Source organism: Tursiops truncatus, chromosome 3 (genome assembly GCF_011762595.2).
Source record: "Tursiops truncatus isolate mTurTru1 chromosome 3, mTurTru1.mat.Y, whole genome shotgun sequence".
NCBI lineage: Eukaryota > Metazoa > Chordata > Mammalia > Artiodactyla > Delphinidae > Tursiops > Tursiops truncatus.
Window position 1 is genome coordinate 104,666,944 of NC_047036.1, and position 23,031 is coordinate 104,689,974.

General features: G+C 43.1%; 2 protein-coding genes across 10 annotated transcripts in view; one reads left to right on the plus strand and one right to left on the minus strand.

The window, feature by feature from the left end:
• Positions 1 to 1,445, minus strand: part of MARCHF3 (membrane associated ring-CH-type finger 3) — a 148,827-nt gene extending 147,382 nt beyond the window's left edge. For 3 of the 6 annotated variants that reach the window (XM_073802469.1, XM_073802468.1, XM_073802470.1), the window contains exon 1: positions 1,214 to 1,443. The gene's annotated coding sequence lies outside the window, so the exon portion shown is untranslated. Of the gene's footprint in view, positions 1 to 1,213 lie in introns of all 6 variants that reach the window. The other 3 variants (XR_004525866.2, XM_019924331.3, XM_019924332.3) reach the window with 3 other exon arrangements.
• A 61-nt stretch (positions 1,446 to 1,506) lies between these two features.
• Positions 1,507 to 23,031, plus strand: part of MEGF10 (multiple EGF like domains 10) — a 372,223-nt gene continuing 350,698 nt past the window's right edge. For 2 of the 4 annotated variants that reach the window (XM_073802465.1, XM_019924338.3), the window contains exons 1-3: positions 1,510 to 1,688; positions 9,069 to 9,153; positions 10,144 to 10,230. The gene's annotated coding sequence lies outside the window, so the exon portion shown is untranslated. Of the gene's footprint in view, positions 1,689 to 9,068; positions 9,154 to 10,143; positions 10,231 to 23,031 lie in introns of all 4 variants that reach the window. The other 2 variants (XM_073802466.1, XM_073802464.1) reach the window with 2 other exon arrangements.

Consider the following 23,031-nt stretch of genomic DNA (forward strand, 5'->3'; position numbering starts at 1 on the left):
TCCTTACCCAGAGGAAGTTCAAGGCTGTTTCCCCCTCCATATCTCTATTTCATTCGCTTATCAATTTTATACACACACATATAAGTACACACATATGTAGGCACATCTACATATGCATGCATAGCTATATATCTCAATGTTTTTATACATCCTCAAAGATCAAAATATTCCCCAATTCTGTTGCCAAGTCTCTACCTAGTACTTTCAATAAGCTCTCATTCACATCAAATAAGAATTACAAGAAAATATTGCATTCAATTCTATTTAGTCCACACATAATATAAACTACATGTATGTAACTGCCCTAAAAAAAACAGCTCCTTTTACTCCTTACCAATGAGAGAGAGAGAAAAAAATTTATCCCAGACTGAGTCACAAACATAAAGTGTCAGGTTTAACCTTGTATCCTCTGCTGTCAGTTCCTGTCACAACTTCATCACTTAAACACACAGGTGCTCAAACAAACACCAACCGACCAGCCTGGTGGTCGTTTTCACGGCCTCTTCTTGGATTCCCTGAGGCCTCCCTGCACTGGGACAGTCACCAGTTACCCCCGGTCCTAACGAAGTCCTTTGGACACACCTTGCAGGTGGATATGGAGGTCTGAGCACCTCATGAGGGATGCGGATTCAAGTGCTAATAAAAAGTAATTACAAAGTTTAATATCCGCGCTGTCAATTCCTTTCAATAATTGCAAAGCTCTGAAGCCCCTGCTACGGAACCCGACTGGTCCTAAAGTTCTCTGACCCCTAAAGATGCACCCGGAGCCCGATGATCTCTGGCTCGGGCTACGCATCAGACATACACAGGACTATCTCGTCTCACCGACGCCGGCGCGTGTTAATTTTTCAGGAACCCGTCTTCAACCATCTAGGAATTGCTGTCTGCACGCCACTGGACTCGAAGGCCGCCCCTAGCGCGCGTGTCGCCGCTCTAGAGGGCCAGGGGACGCGTCCCCGGACCCCACCTAATGATGGCAATTACAACATGCCAAGTTCTTGCGAACGCAGAGCCGCGTCCCGGGCTGAGTTGGGACGCTTTGAAACAAGAAGTTCGGGAGTGGGGGTGCTGGCAAGGAGTGAATCCCGTCAGCCCTGACCTCCCCATAGCCGACACGCTCGGACGGACAGATCGATGCGCGCCAGGACGCGTCCAGTCCCCCATTTGCCGAACAGCGCGAGAGGAGCCGCTCCCCTTGCGCGCGGCGACTCACCCTCGTCGACGAGTCCAGATGGCAAACCGACGCCCCTGCTGCGGGTCCTGAATCCCAAGTTGCACCGAACCGGCGACAGCTCTCGCCCTAGCCCACCGGGGCACATTGGCTGCGGCAGGCACCTCGGAGGGAGCAGAAACCTGGCGGCCGCCCCGGCTCAACAGCTGCCTGGAGCGCGCTTACAATTCACGGACCTGCTCAGCGAATGAGACGGACAGCAGGGCCGAAGCAACCGGGCTCCGAAGGGAGGCGGGGCCGGGGGCATGAGGGGCGGGGTCAGGTAGGGGCCCGCCCCGATGGGCGGGGCGCTCTTCAACGCGTGCCTGGCGGATCCCACAGCCAATCAGGATGGCGCCCGGGCCTGGGGCGGCCGTGGGCGGTGCCGAGCTCCCGGCTCCGCCCCGCCGCCGCCGTCCAATCGCCGGCAGCCGAGGGCTGGCAGAGAGACGCGCCCATGGCTGGGAAGTTGGCTGAGGTGAGGAACCGGGGCTCTGGGCTGGCGCTGTGGGGGCGGCTGCGGCGGGACCCCGACGCCTCGGAAGGGAAGTGGCGGCCCCGGAGGGCCCATGTGGGTCTGGGGCGGCCCGGAGCCGCCGCATGTCGGCGCGCTGTGGTGCAAGAAGCCCAAGCACTGCGCGGGCCAAGACTGGGTCGACACCGCCCACCCCTGGCGCCCTCAGATGGTGCGGAACTTGGCTCTAAACGAGGCCCAGCAGTCGGAGGAAACTGAGACCCAAAGAGGGTGGGTCCCGGGCCGGATCACCCAGCCGCCAGTGGAGGCCAGGGCCCGGAACTGGGAGCTGCGGGCTCCCTGAAAAGGCTCTGATTGCGGTCTGGTGGTTATCTCCGAAACAAAACTCCAGTTCCGCCCGCAACCCCGGAAGGTTCGCGACACATCCCTCCTCACCCCTGCCCTTCACACCACCGGCAGCGGAGACTTACCAGACGCCTAGGCTCCCTTCCCGACTCAAGGCGCCCGGGCACTTGCGCAGAGCCCGGGGGCGAAAGGGAGGCACAGGCGCTGGACGGTCGGGCTGCCCGGCGGGATGGCATCCCCAGCGGTGACTCCCCCTGCCGCTGTCCCTGGGGCCTGCCGGACGGACCAGGACCGTCTTCGCGGACTGGAACACCGCAGAGCCAGCCCCGGCCGTCGCACTCTGCACGCCCTCGCACCCTCCACTTCGGCAGCCCCTGGGCCTGGCTTAGAGACCCCCGTAGTGGCGGGCCTGGAGGCAGCCTGAGCTCGCTGGGTCAGTCGTGGCTGAGTGGCCCCGAAGGAAGGCTTTGGGGGCTCTGTCCTTCCTGGCCGTTCCGGTCGCTGCTGCTCGTTTTCTCGGCGGATCAGCTCTTCAGCCGGGGTTTAAGCCCTTACCTTGGCTGCAGCACACATACATAGGGAGCTGGGGGTATCAAGAGTCAAAGAGCGGAGCTGGGTGTTGCTTTCCAGACTGAGGCCTAGAATGTTAGCAAGCCCTCGACTGTAGACTGGGCGTGGGAGCGGTCTCTGTGTGCCTAGAACTGCACCTGCCACAGGTAGACACCCAACCCATGTTAGTAAAATGAAGATGTGCATGGCAGGCGAGGGGTCAAGCCTGGTGCCCTGACACCACTGACCATTGTCTGCCTCAGATCCCAGAAATCCTAAAGGTTTTAGTCTCTCAGTATGGGTAACTATTCAGACTATCATATACGAGGGAGTATGGACCTCCACAGGTGTTATTTTAGTGGCTGCCTGGCCCCCATAAGGACCTGCGTCATAGGTAGCCCACCTCTCATGAGCAGGTTCTGATGAGGGTCATTGGCAGAAGGAAGGCAAAAGTCCCATGGCTGAAAAGTAGTGAAATGGCCCCTCTAGCAGGGAAGCCTGGATCTCTGAGGTGAGCTCTGGCTTGGAGTCAGTTTCAAATTGTGTCACCTCAGCTCCCTGTCTCAATGGGGAAAAGCAGACAGTCAGGTGGGCAAGAAAATCAGGGTCTGGACAGTCCTTATTAGACCCTGAAAGATTGATTAGTGATGCAGAAATTGTGCATATTTAAACCTTTCCTCATCTAATGAACCAAAGGACTGGTACAGGCAAGGAAGACCATTCCATCTAATTCCAACAGTTGCTTAGCATGCCGTGGAGTGGCCTGGGAGAATGGCCTTTGCCCACAAGGAATTAGATGTAGACCACATGAATGGAATATATACTAAGTCTCTCTATGCTGAAGACGGGATGGGGGATAGAGGAAAAATGTATTTCCTTGGATTTTTTTTCCCACTCCTGGATATGACTGGAGAAGGAGTTTGCCAACAGTGTTTACCATATTAACACCCTGTGAAGGTTTTTCACAGATGCTAATGATTATTTTAAAAATCACCTTGGTAATAGGAGTCAAACATTGGCTGTTGACTGTACTTGATGTAGTATTTATGTTAAATGATGAAAAAAGGAAATAGGGGACTTCCCTGGTGGCTCAGTGGTTAAGAATCCGCCTGCCAATGCAGGAGACACGGGCTCAAGCCCTGGTCCAGGAAGATCCCACATGCCACGGAGCAACTAAACCCATGCGCCACAACTACTGAGCCTGCACTCTAGAGCCTGCGAGCCACAACTACTGAGCCCATGTGCCTAGAGGCCATGCTCCGCAACAAGAGAAGCCACCGCAATGAGAAGCCCGCGCACCGCAACGAAGAGTAGCCCCCACTCGCCGCAACTACAGAAAGCCCGCACGTAGCAACAAAGACCCAACACAGCCAAAAATAAATAAATTAATTAATTAAAAAAAAAAAGGAAATAGGAAGTTTCTTTTTAGGAAATAAGTTACAACTAAGCAAGTGACTTCCATGTCCCAATTTCCAAGATTTTCTGTTTGTTTCATACAGACATTACTGTCATGGGTTCCTGGACAAGCAACTGGTCTCATTTTCCCTTATAGAATGGATGGCATTGGAAGACTGTAGATTACAATTCATATTTCCACACCATGTTCTGTTGTAATTGTATTTGACAGGAGCTTATCACTCAGGCACAGACTTACTCCATTTGTTGCCAGTCCCCCTAATGATCTCTTGAGTTTGGGCCATCCCCATATTCTACAAGGGAAAATTAGACCTGTTACTTGTACAAGGACTCACTATGGTCCTATCTGTATTAGACAAACAAAAAAACATGGAAATCTGGACCTGGAAATCACTTGTTTAGTTTCACCAAAAGAAATGTTCTTTCCCTCAAAGGAATGAGGAAGTTTATGGTATGGCTTGGGAATGAGAAGATTGAGGTGGGACCATGGAAGCAAGGCTGGTCCCTTTGTGGATGGTGAGCAAATTTGCCTTCAGGCACTGTCATCCACCTCTCACACTGAAAGAATATTTTGGGACCTTCTAAATTTCAATAGGGTGTGACTGATAGGAGCTGTGGGTTCTAATCTGAGTGGCTGCTGTGGTGAGCGCTCCTGGCAGCCACTTAACCTCTGTTCACCCTTGCCTCCTTGGTCGTAAAACAGCAGTGGCAGAATCCACTGTGTTTATCTGCTTAAGGCGGACACCATAATGATGGTGACACAGCACTGTAAATGTACCAACTGCTGAAATGGAGAACAAAATGATGTTGAAACTGGAAAATGGTGGGGCTGAAGAATTCCTTTTTACACTTACAATTTCTGTTCATTTTAATCTCAATGGATTACTGTCCTTTCATTCTAAGAATGGAAATGAGGGAAAACCGCCCTTACAATCCTTATTCTTTGATTACCAAATGTTTCAGAAGCTTTACTTAAGTGAAAAGTATTTTCCCCCTTTCCCATGTCTACCACCTCTCCTAACATATATTCAGCTTGGAAAATTATTCAGAATTTGAACAGGTTGAGCAAAGAAATGCAGTCAGAAGTAGCAGATTCTAATACCAGCTATGCTCTGTGTTCATTATGAGACCTTGGGCAAGCCGTTAACAGTCCCCATACCTTAGTTTCCCACCTGTGAAACTACAGTGGAGAGATAACTAATGATAAGGCACTTTGAAATATTAATTGTAATATAGACTACAAAATATCATGTAGGTGTTTTTGGCAAACTAAAGTATGGTGTTAGTTTGTACACCACAACTAGGAGATATTTTTGTAAGAGAGTACTCTGGCACAATATCTGTGGCCAGGGTGATACCACCCACAAAACAATGACAGCTTATCGTATTTGAATGAAAATGCCACTGTTCCATATGAGAGTTATATTGCTACAGACTCAACTAAGTAAAAAATATGATAACAGAAATGGGTGGGGAAGGGAAGCCTCTATTCCACAGAAACATGGGATTTCCTCACACATGCCCCAGAAGAAAAACTACATTAAACTTCTTAAAAATGGATGCCACTATGTGAGTACAAGTCTGATGAAAAGACTAAAATGATCGTGAGAAGATGGCCTGATATAAAAATTAGACAGACTGATCAGAAGTACACCAGAAGATAGAAAAATAGAAAAATAGTCTTAATTTAAAAATTTCATAACAAAATGAGTAACACTGAGGAATTAGACATTGGGGAAGGGAGGCTCATGTGCTCAGGGAGGAAAAATGGACTCCCAACCTAAGTAAAAAATAGGAACAGTAAGACTACTAAGAAACAGGACAAAGAATATGGGCTCTGGAAATACCATAGACCAAGGGTTGGATTTTCTTTCCAACTGCTTCCTAACTTTGAGACCTTGGACAAGTACCTTAGTTTCTCAGAGCCAGATGGAGTGGGGGTGGAGGTGATAAGGTTTTTCTTACTGGCTTGTTATGCATCTCAAACAAGAGTCTCAAACTCTCAGCACAGGGCCAGGCTGATAGTAGGCTCTCTACAGTAATAATAACCTCTAATATTAATTGAGCAATTACTTTATGCTCTGCACTGTTCTGAGCCTTTTCATCTAATGATTCACTTGATCCTCACGACTACCTTACGATGTTGCTGCCATCTCTTCCTCACTTTCTATCTATGTGGAAGTACTATTCCAGGAATAGTATCCTGCTATGCAGTAAAAGTCAAAATTCTCTTTTTATAGGTACTGGAGATATTCCAAAAAATCTTAGTTTTCTATAGGCAACCTCTTCCTTGAACATACTAAGAAAGAAAATATCATTTAAAACTACCATTGTCTTACTTTCATGTGGAGTGGGCTAATACAGCCTTTCCTGGTACCTAGAAAATCAGGCTACAGTGAGCACTCGGTAGCACATACATTACAGCAAAGCAAATGAGGGATTCAGAGTTTGGCAGAAAGAAGGCCATAGAAAACAAGTGCTTCAAACCAATTTCCAGATCTTAGATTGTAAGCTCCTAGAAGATTTGGGCTTCTAAACAGTGTGCTCATCATCTGGGTTTGGGTTTAAAGGAAGTTAGTTCCCTTGAGGCAATAATATTGGAATGATAACTGGCTAGCCAAAGAAGGAAAAAAATGGATGATCCCTTAGAAATGAATTCTATCATTACTTATTATGAATACCCCAAATTATGACAAATTCATGTGTAAGTCCACCAGGGAGAAGTAGCCATGCACTATAACACACACAATCATTTATTACCCAAGAGAATTTAGGTGCTAATGTGCATGGTATTGCATCTGTGAAATTCTGAAACTCACAAAGGATTCCAAGATATAAAGCCAAATAAAACATAATACAGAGGGAAATGATTTTGATTATGTAACATTTATATATAGCATTTCATTTTACATTTCAAATTGCTTTTCAGTCATGGATTTACTCTTCACAGCACACCTGGGGTGTACATCCGTGCTGTTATCCTCTGTTCCCAGCTGAGGCAGCTGAGACTGAAAGAGGCAAAGTGTTTTGTCCAAGAGCACAACAGAGGCAGGGTGACAAATCATGCATTCATTCAATCATGAGTCTATTCAGCACCTACTCTTGGCAAGGCACCATGGTCTGTGGTGTACAGAGGTGGGTACTGTATACGAGGCCCCTGCGTTGCAGGAGCTTGCAGTCTGCTGGGACAATAAGTGGTTGGTGGATTATGTCTTCCAGAGTGATCTAGACAGGGTTTAGAGGAGGAGAGGGTGAGTCCCCTAAGATTCCTAGAGACAGTGGGATTTGAGACCCTTGAGAGATGGGTAGAATTTTGGCAAATAGAGGCTGAGGGTGGTGGGAATGACACAGAGACACAAAGATGGGCAAATTCAACATGTATTAGAGAATGTTTGACTGAAGCAGGGCAGTTGAGGAAAAAGGGCTGGAGAGTGGAAAAGAGCAGATTTTCCAGGGCACTGAATTCCCAGCTAAATATATAGATTTTAGCCTGTGGGCAATGGGCACTGGACTCATTTCTGACTTCTCCCATTCACTCATTATTCTAACTTGTACTGAGTGCTATTATTATATGCTTAGTTTCCAGGTATTTTCCCATGCATCAGCTTTTCTAAACTTCACAGCATTCCAACAAGATATATGTTATTTTTCCCTCCTTAACTGGATGAAAAAACGATCATGTAGGTAATAACTGACAGATGAGGAATTCCAAAGGAGCACTCTTCACTTCCTCATGATATGTACTTATGAGGAGAATGAGTGCAAATTCCGGACAGTGTACTCAGGATGCCCATCTAATAATATGCCCCTCACTCTAGCCATTGTCTTTCCAGAAACAGAAAGTAAACAGGCTAGAAATAAATCTAATTTCTTAACATGTAAGTTATTCCATATCTAAAGTCAGCTCCAAGTTAAAAAGAAAGACATAGGTTATTTCCCCCTATTCTCTCTGCCCTACAATTAACAATAAATGTCTGCATTTTTATAACTTTAGTCTTGTGAGTATCTTTAATACATTCTGACCTCAGCTTAGTGTTTCCACTAAACCAGAATCTCTTTCTGGAGTTGGTCAATTCTATCCCTCATCCCTTCCCCTTAGCATGTAACCTAACCTGTTTATCTTAGTGCCCTGTGAGGTCTCCATCTCAGCTTGAATTTTGCCCATCAAGAAATAGCTTTTTCTCTCCAGATACAGGCTACTAATTAGCATTTTTACTGTTTAATCATCAGGACTAAAATACAAGTGAGAGAAGCATTACTGTTAACCCAAAAATATTTAGCAAGGAAAAAGATTGCTTACTTAAATCTTTCTGTAAAGGAATAAAGAGATGCTCTAAGGAGGTGGGTGAATGTTTAGGTGACATAAAAATTTAACGTCTGTTAACAAGGGTGCTTTTTATCTCAATCTGGTTTTGTGGAAGAGTTTTCTTTGAAAATGCCTATCCATGATCAGTCAGGGAAGTCTTCCTCCAGGGTAAATATCTACCACAAATGACAGGCCAGTTTTGACTTTCTGCATGAAGACAAGTGGGAACCACCAAAATGGGGCATTTAAAAATTCTAGATGCAACACACAACATTCTCCTATCTCTCGACCCTCTAGTGCCTTGTTTGGCTTTGCCCAGATTGTGTTTTATGACCCAAGCCATAGATTCATGAGTAAATGGTTGAGTGTTTCTCCATGTTTGTTTGTTTGTGTGTATGTGTGTGTGTGTTTTAAGAAGTTGAAAGAAAGTACAGTTAATAGGTAAGGATGATTAAATTTCATCTCAGATCTTAAGATCTTAAGGATCTCCTGTGAAAGATATGGGAAACAAGCACTAGACCAGAAAATTGTATCTGATTTCTCCTGTCTTAAAATGCATGACTTTTCCCTCTGATTTCAAGTAAAGCAATGGGCTGAGACGTGGTGACCTGTGTTTCACTGAGGAAAGTGATGAAACTAATTCATAATATTGTGACTTCTAGATCTGCAAAGCTGGCATCCTTACCTTGAGATATGGAGAAAACAGGACTTTGAAAGACTCACAGGAAATCAGACAACTTATTGTAACCTTTTACATCTCTTTACAGAAGAAAAATCTACCATGGGTACTTCTGGGGATTCTCCGTATTGATGGAAGAAAGTGTTCAGAGTACCAAGTGAATCCCATTGAAGGCATGTATTAGCATTAATTTCTCCTAACCATTGAAATGAAGCCTACATGGCTCTTTCTCCCCTTAAGATGTTCAGCAAAAATGCCGAGACTCTCAAAGATTATTGAGGTAGAAACATGCTGGGATTAACCTTATTTAAAAAATAATAACTATGCAAAATAGATAATTTCCCCAACCAATAGGCTTCCTGTATGGAGGCTCTTTACACAGGAGCTTCTGAATTCTTACAGAGGGCTAATGGGATATCGCAGGTAAGAAAATGTTGTGTGAGAAGTTAAATGACATTTCAACTTGATGTCTGCCAAAGGCCAGTCTAGGAGTCCCCAAGGAACAAGTATGTCAGCTGACCAAACCCTAGGAGTTTCTGTGGGGAGGTTGTTGGTCTTGTCCTGACTCAAGGACCCAAGGTCTTGAGTTATAGCAACCCTGTAAGCCTATCAAGGAACTCTTGGTAGCCTCCACAATAAGCATTACAGTATTATCCACAGATATAAGTACTCAATAAATTTAATTGTTAGCAGGTCCTGAGCTTAATCAAAGGAGACAACTTCCCTTGGGAATAAAACCAAAACCCTCAGAGGCCCAAGGAGGAAAGAGCATGGTCAATGTCAAGTGGCCCCAGAAAGTTCATGCTTGCTTGGGATTCCTGGCTCAAATCTGCTGTGGTGGGCATGAGGGCACTAATTCACATTCAGAGTCACAGGAACTATTCAATTGTAAAGGAACTGGAATATGTAATTGGACCTGGCCCTTGAAATTTTTGTGGCCCTTTCAAAGCAAAATAGAAAAAAAAGAAAAACCATGTCTGTTTTCTGACCTTTTCCAAGAAGCTGAAAATATAGTGCAAATGAGTCCTTAGTTGTGGGTCATCATCCTTATGAGATTTGTCTCTGATTCCAAGGCTGGAGACTGTTCCTCTGCCTCCCCATTTTTACCTACCCCCAACTTGAGATAGGTCTCAAAGTCTCATTTTGACCATATATTCTTCCAGCCACGTGAGGGAGACAGGGGAGGCTAAATATAACCACATTAAAAACCATCAGCAATGTTGGAAACAGCTTCAAGCTTAACATCAACAGTGAGTATGCAGCAGCAGCTTAAAGACTTGTGTGAACATGCCCAAATGTTTTCTAAGAATATTTTTCAGAAGAGTGTATTTATAGATATAATCTTTAATTGCATTATGAATGATAAATGAGAAGGTTAACAAACTATATTTCAGGACTGTTTTATATATTTATTTGCTGCTATCATTAGCTCTTTCTTTGTGACTGCAGATTATTTCTGCTTACTAGTCTTAGTGGAAAGAGAATTGCTGTACTTTAGTGCTGGGAAAGGATGTTTCAGTTGACAATGAAGGTTGCAGAAGTCTTGTTTAAGAGTTTATTTTGGTATTTGTCTCATTTTAAAGGCTGTGACTAGGACTTCATATCTAATAAGCATGCATGTAACATTTTTATGTTTGCTGAGTGCCTTATAGTCCCCGATTAGTCTCCACAGTACCCCTTGAGGGTGGGTCAGTATTACCGCCTACAGTTCACATTTGAGGAAATTTAAGATACTAAGGGATTATGTGATTTGTACAAGGTCACCCAGCATGCAAGCCTAGCTAACAAAAGATGACTTCAAAGCTCTTTCCAAATAAAAGTGCCTTATAAATGTTAGGTAGTATTAATGGGCATGATCCCACGGTGAGTAAAATACAGTCCAGGAGTAAAGTGCTCATACATGCTCTATAAAATTAATTCTTTTTAACCTCAGAGCAACTTTTGAAATAGGAATTCTTGAACCTGGCTGTGTATCAGAGACATCATTATAGCCTTAAGAACATGTGAGCACCTGGGCCCCTACCCAAAGTACAGAATCATAATCTGGGAAGTGGGACCCGGATAATGTGTATCTTGAAAGAGCTCCAGGGAGGGGATTCTGATGCTCAGCCAAGGTTGGGAGCCACTACTGTAGATTAGAATCATAACCTCAGTCAAGCAACAATAAGACATCGTGGAGTCAATTTAGGAGAAAAGGTCTGGTATCTCCCAGGTTCTGCCCACCAGTTAACAACTATTATTAGCAAAAGAACTACCTCCATGAAATAATCAACTGCGGAATACATGTGTGGAATTCCAGGAAGTAATGCAGAGATGAAAGTTTATTTAAGAACTAACATTGTTTGAATGTTATAATTTACTGGGTAAACTTACCGGGTCCACTCTGGGATTATTATTGGGTCCACCCTAATGTTTTTATTCTGAGTACCTCGTATGATAATCAGCATACTAAGAACCTATAGTATCTGCCTTTTCATCCATTTTTCAAACACTTATTTAATACTTGCTATGTGGAGATTGCAGAGTAAAATAATGGTTTTGGTCCACGAGGAGTTTATAATCAAGTGATAGAACCAGACATAGGCCAAAAAAACCAAAACCCTATAATACTAAGCTGCACATATTAAGTGATAATCAAAGTGTATATGAGGCATTATTCATAATCGCTAAAAAGTTGAAACAACCCAAATGTCCATCAGTTGATAAATGGATAAATAAAATGTGGTATATCTATACAACAAACTATTATTCAACAATAAAATGGAATGAAGTACTGATACATGCTACAACATGGATAAATTTTGAAAAAATTATGCTAAATGAAAGAAGCCAGTCAGAAAGAACCACATATTATATGATTCCATTTATATAAAATGTCCTGAATAGGCAAATCTATAGAGATAGAAAATAGAAAATAGATTAGTGGTTGCCTAGGGCTGGGGAGTTGGGCCGGGGGAGGAGATGGGGAGGAACCGTTATTGGGTACAGGGTTTCTTTTGGGGGTGATTAAAATGTTTTAAAATTGTGGTGATAGTTGCACAACTCTGTGACTATTCTAAAAGATGATTAAATCATATACTTTAAATGGGTGAGTTGTATGGTATGTGAATCATATCTCAGTATATATATATACATATACACACTTTATATGTGTGTGCTATATGAACTTGGTGAAAAGAGTGATTAATTAGTATGTACTGGAAGAAAGTGGTGGAAAATTTCCTGGAGGAAATGGCATTTGAGCTAAGTCAAAAAGGGTGATTTTTGTAAAGAAGGAAGGCATGCTCAAATATGTAGTCAAAGTGATGATGCTTTCATGCAAGGGCAAGTTATCTGGAGAAGATGAAGTTTAGGATACGTGAAGGGTACAGGAGATGGGGGCTAGGTGCAGAGCTTTTACTGCCATACTAAGTTCTGCAGTTTGGTTTTCATTTTTGTAGAGCCATGATAGGTTTGTGAGTGGTTTGATTAGGGCTGTGATTTGGAAGGATAATTGGAGGTGGTGATGAGGTCGATGGGGGATGGGGTGGGAGGGCAGTGAGCAGGGGAGACCATTTAGGAGACTAGGCTAGTGTAGTGTATAGGCAAGACATGATGGAGCCCTCAACTATGACAGCAGCAGTGAGCACTGGAACAAGGACAGATTTGAGAAAACATTTAAGAAGTAGAATCATAAAATTTTGTGAACTGAGGAGTAGGTGAGAAGGCACAGGATATATACAGCAGGGTATTTTAGACCACAGAAAGGCTGGGTCCTTTTTTGTTAAGTTATTTAGAATCATAATGTAAAAACTATTGTTGAAATAACAGCAAGCAGCCAAATTATAGCTTTTTAACATCTTGTCAACAAGGATTTGATTACAGAGAATCTTAATTTCTTTTTTTTTTACATCTTTATTGGAGTATAATTGCTTTACAATGTGTGTTAGTTTCTGCTGTATAACAAAGTGAATCACCTATACGTATACATACATCCCCATATCCCCTCCCTCTTGCGTCTCCCTCCCACCCTCCCTATCCCACCCTTCTAAGTGGTCACAAAGCACCGAGCTGATCTCCCTGTGCTATGCGGCTGCTTCCCACTAGCTATCTATTTTACATTTGGTTGTGTATATATGTCCATGCCACTCTCTCACTTCGTCCCAGCTTACCCTTCCCCCTCCCTATGTCCTCAAGTCCATTCTCTACATCTGCATCTTTATTCCTGTCCTGCCCCTAGGTTCATCAGAACCATTTTTTTTTTAGATTCCATATATATGTGTTAGCATACGGTATTTGTTTTTCTCTTTCTGACTTCACTCTGTATGACAGACTCTGTAGGTCCATCCACCTCACTGAAAATAACTCAGTTTCGTTTCTTTTTATGGCTGAGTAATATTCCATTGTATATATGTGCCACATCTTCTTTATCCATTCATCTGTTGATGGACACTTAGGTTGCTTCCATGTCCTGGCTATTGTAAATAGTGCTGCAATGAGCATTGTGGTGCATATCTCTTTTTGAATTATGGTTTTCTCAGGGTATATGTCCAGGAGTGGGATTGCTGGATCATATGGTAATTCTATTTTTAGTTTTTTAAGGAACCTCCATGCTGTTCTCCATAGTGGCTGTATCAATTTACATTCCCACCAACAGTGCAAGAGGGTTCCCTTTTCAACACACCCTCTCCTGCATTTATTGTTTGTAGATTTTTTGATGAAGGAATGTATATTGTGAATAAAGGGTGGAATGAATAGAAATGCTATCACTCCATTTTGTGAGCTCTTTGGAATCAGACCTCCACTTGTTGGAGGTGAAGCAGTTATTTATGGCCTGTTGAATGACTAAGTATTTACCTCTTGCTCAGATAGCTTCCCTAGAAACACTTCCTTTGGTGTGAGCAACTTGGATTTACTGCCAGGGCAACACCTTCCTTCCAACACCCACGTTGCCTCTTGGCTCGGTCCTCACGGGCAGGTGTTAGTAAGCAGCATTTTGTTTTGCTTCTAATAAGAGCACAGCCTCTGAAAAGCATAGGCTGAATGTACCACACATTGTAACTTTCCCTTACAAGTGTTCTTATAGGGAAGATCTGAAACTGTGGGAGTCTTAAGGATCAGGAAGACGAAGACTGCTTTTTCTCATAATCGTGCAGGGCCACACCTATGTTTTCCATCTGAAGGAGGGGCAGCCAGTTCCTGGGCAAGGTCAAAATAGACCAAGTCTCTCTCATTGCATGGCGTTACACTCACTGGGGATCTGTTATGGCCATCTCTGGGGGCTGTGGAAGGTGTTGCCATGACACTGCCTGCAGCTAGCCGAGTTTGGGAACAGCATTTCCAATAAGTGCCTTACATGAGTTAAACCAAGCCTGGAACACCGTTTAGAACACCACTTGCTAACATGTGGCTCATATCTGTGCCTGTCGGTGAACAATGACTACAACTAGCTGTGTTCAATCGCAATTGTTAGCAGAGCTAATTACAGCAGTATCGGGTGGGAGGAATCGTAGAAGATACCTCTAAGGGACTTCTATCACTGCAATGCTCCAATGAGCATTGTGGTGCATGTCTCTTTTTGAATTATGGTTTTCTCAGGGTGTATGCCCAGTAGTGGGATTGCTGGATCATATGGTAGTTCTATTTTTAGTTTTTTAAGGAACCTCCGTGCTGTTTTCCATAGTGGCTGTATCAATTTACATTCCCACCAACAGTGCAAGAGGGTTCCCTTTTCTCCACACCCTCTCCCGCATTTATTGTTTGTAGATTTTTTGATGAAGGAATGTACATTCAAACTTTGGCTTTGTAGGTAAGCAATGGAAACAGGCCCCTTGGGGAACCTTTAAACAACAGTTCTCTGCAACCCTGAACAGGGATCCATCTTCACTCCACAGTTGGTGAGGGATCATGTTCAAAAGAGAACCACCAAAGGGAAAAGGAGGAAAGGGACGCTTAAAGCCAGTAGGGTAAATTTTCTGGATTAAATGAGAGCAGAACTGGGTATTCTTCCTTGGGATGCCTTTTACTCACTGCATGACCTGATGGAGGCCACTTCCCCTTTCTGGGCCTCACTGTTCTCATCTCAAAAATAAGGATAACAATTGTGGCCCTATTTATATCCCAGGATTTCTGAAAGGAAAAAGTAAAAAATATATATATAAAAAAATAAAAGTTGGGGAACATAGAAAACGCGATATAACTCTAGGTAGTGTAACTATTATTTCCTATTGCTTGTTCCACATTTTACTTATAAATGATGAAAAGGAACAAGGAAAAAAAGTCTGGGCTGTTGTAGAATCTCAGACTACATTTTCTGATGCCTCTGAGTGATTCTGCGGTTTGCTCGTTTTAAGTCTTCAGATTTGCCTCCCTCTCCCCCAGTGCACCGATTCTGGTGTAAACTCGTCTCCAGTTTGAGGGGTGGAGAAGACCTCAGGAATCTAAAGAGGCAAGGCCCTGCAGTCATCTGGTCTTGAATCTTAATGTCACCTGCTGAAGCCCAAGTCCCAAAGGCTTCCTCTCTTCCCTCACTGAGACACCCGATTTGGGAGGACATCAGCTATGAATGAGTCACACAGTCAAACTGGGGCTTCAGGGGATACCTCCAGGATAGAACCAAAAAGAATTTGTAATGTGCTCTGAATGTGTCTCAGTCTGGGTCTCTAACTACAGTCTTGTTCTTGCTGAAAATCACAGCACACTTCTAACCAAGCAAGGCAGGTCTACTTATCTGATGCTGCTGTCAGTGATAGAGTAGGATCATATTATGGATTTGGCAGGGAGGAAAAAGATTTATTTCCAAGATTTGAAGATTTATCTTTTCCACATATGCAAAACCAGTCGGAGCATTAAAAAATATCAGTGAAAAGTGATCATGTTTTGTGAGCAGGAGGAACCATTCTTGACTTCAGAATAATACAGAAGACTTTTAAGGATCCCAAATTCATGGTTTAAAAAAAATGATTTGACGATAGGATACCAGCAGGATTATCAGACTCTTAACTGCCCCCTTATGGTGAGGTGCTGTCTCCATTTAAATGAACGCCTTACATTGAATGCTTAAATTTCCCCCTTTCTTTTTTTCTCCTCCCCGTCATTTAGCTTTTTTCTATGTTCAGCACAACTAAAAAGTCTAAGTAGGGAATTGTACATAATTGTAGGCTCTGCACCATTAGCAAAGTCATGCTTCTTTCTAAGTATTTGTAATCATCTATTCCACTCTTCCTTCCTCCTCCTGGAAAATTTACTTGGAGTGATTGTAGTGTCCTTTATTTCTCTTGAAGGCATCCTTTTGACCTCACTTTGTGTACAGGCTATAAAAAATATCAAGAAATGAAATATTGTATTTTCCATGTAGTCACAATATACACAAATAGAAAACACCACTTTAAATGAATAGAGTAAAAGTGGGGGCTAATCTCTAAATTGCGTTTTATCTTTTGAAGTTATTTGGTAAGGTAAAGAGATTTAAAAAAATACTTTGTAACTCAAAGGTCATGATCACCCTGGATGTACAGTCTGCACCTGCCAGCTAGGAGGTTGTTTTGTGCTATTAGGTGAGAACTCAATGGCATCCTTTGCCCTCTCAACCTTTATTACTGGCTTAGAGAAATATGACATTGCTAAAAAACTCTAACTTGAAAATGCTTCACAGAGCAGGATCCTTGCCACATTCAGGAATCTTGCTAGTTTGCAAGACGGGAGCTGTCACGCAGAACAAAACGCTGATGCTAGAAGTCAGCAATCACAATGGGAATAAATACTACAAACTGTGGTTTCCTAATGTCTTAATCTCCCCCAACCTTAAAAGAGTGTTGCTGGCCTTACTTTGAAGATAACTTTACAAAGAAAATGTAGGGACAGGTGGAGTTAATTCCTGAATCTTAGCTCCTCTGGCAGTTCTTCCCCAATTTCTAATGCCTCTTTATTACCCAGATTATAAATAGATGCCCATTTTTCTTGTCTTGACATTAAGTTCCTGACAAAGAACATACAATAACACCTTCCTTACCTGGTCAAGGAATAAGTTGTCCCGAGTAAGGGAGTTTACCAACTGATAGTTAACCTAGTCCCATGATGCAATCGTATGCTTTAACCCAGTTTTGAGAAAAGTGTTTTTTAATGATTTGTTTCTCTCTCTCTCCTGCTTTGGTGGGCAGAGCATGGACTGACCTTGTTGGGAGGACGTGGGATCACTGCTGGGGTTTTGTACAATGCAATGCTGCAGTAAGGCCATCAGTGTTTCTCAGGGGAGTTGAGTCACACTGGTACATTGTGAGTAGCACAATGAGACCTTAGGCTGAACTTGCCTTTAACTTGTATCCTTTCTACTTCTTCATGTTTCTGAATCATTAAGAAAAGTTCTTCTTAATATGCTGTGGACCCTGTTTCTGAGGGTAGAAAACTTTCCATCAAGAATTGTTCAAATATAACATTTTGGCATGAGGAAGGGATGCCTATGGCTGGATTCTTATTATGTGTAATCTATAGGTTGGCACTGCTCCTATGAGTTGTTCTACATCTTTTGTATGATTTTAATATTTCCCCCTTTTTCCAAAGCTCTATGCTCTAGGCTTTAGAATTCAGAAGTACTGTGGCTTTGGTGGTCATTCTTTTTGAACCTGAAAGGGGAGGTAAAATGTGAAACATCAGTGCCTAAATTAAAGACTGGCCAGATGAGGCCATTCTCTGTTGGCTCTACCTCAGTGGTTTGACATGGGTTTCTGTGTTGGTAGAGAGATATAAGATCTGTGCCAGATGTAGGACTTTGGCTCACAGTATCAAAGTATTCTGGTCTCTGTGGTGAGCAAGAGTCTTGGGTCTGGTGCATGTCTGCAGACTAGAATGGATTGCCGTGGTTTACTCTCCAGTGTAAGGGTTGCTCTGGAAGCCCCTGAACTCTGCTGCCCAGTTGCTTAGCTCTTCTAAGATGGATTGAAGGTTATGGTACTTGCCCATCACTGCTTACCATTTTGGGGATTTGAGCTAATCAATTAATCAGGTCTTCAGCTCTTCTCTGATGCTTTTTCTTAGAGGGTCAATTGAGGTATGTTTGAAAACTTCCTGGAAGATACGTACCCTGCCATCTCTTCTGAACCTCTCACTCATCATCCACATGCAATTTTCTTTGTCTACGTCTTCTTCCCTCTCCCCACCAAAATTGTTCTCAATAAGGTCAAGTTACCTGTTGTATTAGTTTCCTATTGCTGCTGAAACAAATTACCACACACTTGGTGGCTTAAAACTACACAAGTTTATTCTGCGACAGTTCTGTTGGCCAGAAATCTGAGAGCAGTTTCACTGGGCTAAAGTCAAGATGTTGGCAGGGTTTACCCCTTCTGAAGTCTCTAGGGAAGAATCTGTTTCTTTGCCTTTTCTAGCTTCTGTAGGCCACTTGCATTCCTTGGCTCAGGGCCCCTTTCATGCATCACTCCAACCTCTTGCTTCCATTGGCACATTTCCTGTTTCCTCTCTGTAGTCAAATCCCTCTTTTTCTCCCTTTTATAAGCACACTTGTGGTTCATTTAGAACTCATCTGGATAATCCACAATAATTTCCTCATCTCAAGATTCTTAACTTAATTGCATCTGCAAAGTCCCTTTTCCATATTACATTAACAGGTTCCAGGGATTAGGTACTGGATATTTGGGGGGGGCATTATTCAACCTACCACAGCATTGATTTCCTAATTTTCAAATCCAGTATCTTCTTTTCAGTCCCCATCCTAGCTGGATTGACATTTGATACTGTCAGTTACTCTGGGAAAAACTCCTCCTCTGACCTCAAGATATAGGTTATTTTATTTTGTTATTCTTGTTGCGATATTTTTATTGTCTGTCTCTCCCTCTAGAATGCAAGCCCCTGAGTAGAGTCCTAGGTTATCTTGTTTCTAAGCTCTATCCCCAGAGCTTAGAATAGTCCCTACTACTATCAAATTATGAAAGAAATAGGATAATACAAATTGGATGAACTTTCCCACTTCTAGGTCTATCACCTTTCATTATTATTTTCCTTCAGTGGCCCTTCCTCTTCCCATGCAGTCAAGATTGGTATTCCCTTCAGGACTTGGTCCTAGTCTGCTTTTCTTCTCATCTGCCAGGTAAATGCTGCTCCTACCATATTCTGGGGTCTCTCAAATCTGTACCTCAAGCCCAGACCTCTGATTTGAACTTCCAGCTTTAATCTTTACCTGGATGTCTCACAAGCACAGCCCACCTTTCCCATCTAGATCCAAATACAACCAAAAACTAACCTCACCTTCCTCTTATACTCCCAGGGAATGGGAAGTGCCAAGATTTACTCAATAGCCATATCAAGAAGACTGGGAGCCATCCCAGACTTCATGCTTTCTCTCTACTCACTCTTCCCCTACCCCCTCCAGTCAGTCATGAAGTTTTGTCAACCTGACTCCTAAATATCTCTTTCTGTATAACTCCCATCGCCCTGGTTCAAATCCTTATCACTCCCATGAGTAGGAGTGATGAATTTACCAAACTCTTGACTTCTCTTGAATATGGTAGAATGACATGCTGTTAAACTTTTGGGATGTGTACCAGAGCTGCTGATCATTGCCAGCCATGCTCTCAGGCTCTGCTGAGTGGGCAGTGACTATGATTTGCATACCACATGAGCTTGGTCACCATAGCTGATTGGGCCAGGGATGGGTGCCTGATCCAAGGGTGGCTCTTTCTATGGGCTTGATCAGCCAACATATGATTTGGGTGGCTGGTTGTAAAATATAAGTTGAGTAAAATTCCTCTTTTGGAGTTTCAGAATAGAGAAGTTGAGAGACTAGGATCACTGTATTGCTGAACAGAAGGGTCAGCAGGAATGGCGGGCATGAGCAAGCTGCGGTTATAAGAAAGCAGATACTGTGAGTAAGGAGGGGAGCCGGTGAGCAAGATGAGAGCAGGAAAAGAAAGAAGCTGAGGCACTGTGAGTAGAGTGCTGCCTCAGTTTCTGTGGTTCTTTTTTTAAAAAATTTTACCATTTATATTTAATAGAATTTAAAAAATTCATATTAATCCAATGCTTTATTTTTCAAGTTTTATTGAGATATAGTTGACGTATAGGACTGAATGTTAAAGGTGTACAGCATAATGATTTGACTTACATACATCATGAAATGATTACCACAGTAAGTTTTGTTGAACATCTATCTTCTCATATAGATACAAAATAAAAGGAAAAAAAAATTTTTCCTTGTGATGAGAACTCTTAGGATTTACTGCCTTAACAACTTTCATACGTAACATACAGCAGTGTTCATTATATTTATTGCGTTGTACATTGCATCCCTTCTGTGGCTCTCTAAGAGTATTTCCTGAGGCCTGGCCCTACTGTGATTCCTATTGTCAGGTTTCTATGAGTCTCTGCATTATTATAAGCAAACAAACAAAATAACCCTCATCTGAGTGAACCCTTGCTTCCTTCAATAAATTGGCCAAAGAGTTATGTGTTCCGGTAAGCCCTTATGATGTTATGATGAGACATCTGGAAGAAAGCAGCACTGTAATCAAGAGCAGCAATATGCAGTCCCAAACTCAATGTTAATACCACTTCTTTTTAAAGCATTAGCTTAGGAAAAAAAGAGGTTATATCACTATTTCCTTTGAGACTGGGAGAATATTATGAGCTTCTTGTGTCAAAATCAGTCTTTATTTAAAAACAAATCAATCCCTAAACATAATTTTAGAAAGGAAAAGTAATTGCTGCTACAAATATCATAGGAAAATGACTATAAGTGACATAACATTGTCTGATGCTTATCAACAGTGGGATAATCACACCATCTTTTTAGATGACATGTTTCTAGATAGCTGCCTTTCCGTTTGCCAGCTGTTGGGACCAGATGGATTACTGAAAGTCTCCAGGATTCTTAGTCACATGACCACATTCCTCTCTCAAATAAGAATAATTAAATTCATTGAAGATCTTTAGGTAAAAAACATTGGGCACATGTAATCAATGCTCTGAATATGGAATACAATTAGGAAGCATTTTTATTTATGTCTCCCACTATCCCTATAAAATGTATTCACTGGGGAGTTTCTCACTCTGTCTAGGATAAAATAAAAACTAGGTAGTGTTAGGACAGTTTCGAGCATTCTTAGGCAACAGAAAGTCCTTGGTCACTCTAAATACTGTTTAGTGCATCTATTCCCGTGTTATACAACGTGGAACTTGGTTGAAAATTAAGTCTTACCCTTATCCCAGTGAGAAGCCACTTGCAGGTGGGCAGCTGTGGAAGGGGAAGGTCTTTCTCTTCTTGCTCCTGGCAGGAGGAAGATCCTTCTGGGGCTGGGGTGGGGCAAGGTGGGAGAAGCAGGGAGGGGCGGGAGTGTGGTCCCTTGAGTGATGAAGTTGTAAGATGGCCTCCAGCTTTCTGGGTCTGAGAAATATTTAAAGCAGACCACATTTCACAGAGACTTTTGCAGGTTCTTTGGAGATTGCACTCATAGCTGGTGTTGTCTCACTTGCCATTTCCTTGATTCAGGCAAATGCGCTCTCCATTTGAGCAGCCGCCTACTTCCTCAACCCCGAGGAGCCAGTCTTGCTCTGCTTCACCTCTTCCGAGGCCTGCCCGCACCCAAGGCTCTCCCCAGCCAGCCCTCTCTCCCGTTTGGCACACATCAATCCATGAAGATACACACACACTCCCTTTCTTCCCTTCTTCCTTGGACAAACTCAGGGCAGCAGACTCCCTCCTTCGCTCTGCACCAGAAGTGCTTGCAAGCTCTTCTTTCACATGATTTTCCAGAAGGGAGCTAAACCACCAGGTTCTTCCTACCCAGAGACATACATTAGGCTTTCTGATGAGTTCCACTCATGTCCCTTTTTCTTGACATTACATGACCTCAAGCTTTTACTTTGGTGGGAGGTGAGAGCACATTTTTCTCTTAAAAAATCCTCCAAATATCCAGCAGTCCTTATGTGATCTAGTATTTCCTTTGGAACGTAGCACCTTGTGTGTCTTGGTGCCTCAGCCAACACTTTAGTTTTAACACCCTGTTAAGTTTGTGGAGGATTTTTGTTTGCTTGTTTGAAATTCTAATGTCAGAAATGTGTTGTTTGGATGAAGTCTGTGTACATCCTACACACCTATGACCACATGGCTATACTCAAGCAAGAATTGCTCCAAAAAACAAACCTACAGCGTCTCTGGCCAGCCCTGATTTCTGAAGGGAACCAATGGATTCTCTCCTCCTTAGCTCAGCAGACCCTGAAACTCTCTGATCAACAATCCTAGGACACAGCCCACGTAGCTTTCAAGCTGTCTGGAGCAGGAAGAAAGGAACACACAGTGCCAAGATACATAAGAGGGCGATCTTGTCTATGGCCCTCTCACTCCTGATTGTATTGAAGATGTGAATGTCCTGAAGGGCTACTGGGGGACTTCTGAGCTTAGCAGGCTTGAGGACTAGAAAGACTGAGAAAGGCTAGAATAGAAAGGCCAGATACCTCTGAGGAATCAGGAGACAGAAGGGCTGACTCTGGATGAGGGCAGAAAATAAGGGAGGATACTGCTGCAGGGAAAAAAACCACCTTACCTGAGGTCCTTCACAATGTGAACCCCTATCTTTCTTATCAGTCTCATGTTCTTCACTCCCCTCACCTTCACTCCAGCTACACAAAGCCACCCGACATTTTCTAAATATGCCATTCCCTTCCACACTCTTTTATTTTTCACCTAATTTAAGTCTAATTTTCTATGATGCCTTCCTGCCACTTTCCTCATCTGGCTGCTGTACCATTTTTTACATGTCTCAGCTCCAGCTCTCACAGCACTTTGTTGTAGTGCTTTATTAACTTTCCTCTCTCCGCTGCCCAAGACAGTGAGTGTCTCTAAGACAAAGACTGTGCCTTATTCATTTTTATACTCCCACCACCTTCAGTGTTGTAGGGACTTCTATTAGTTTTCTACTGCTGTGTAAAAAATTACCATAAACTTAGCAGCTTGAAATAACACACATTTATTATCTCATGGAGTCTGCAGATCAGATGTCTAGGCGTGGTGTGGCTGGATTCTCTGATCAAATTCCCACTGTGCTGAACCCAAGATGTAAGCCAGG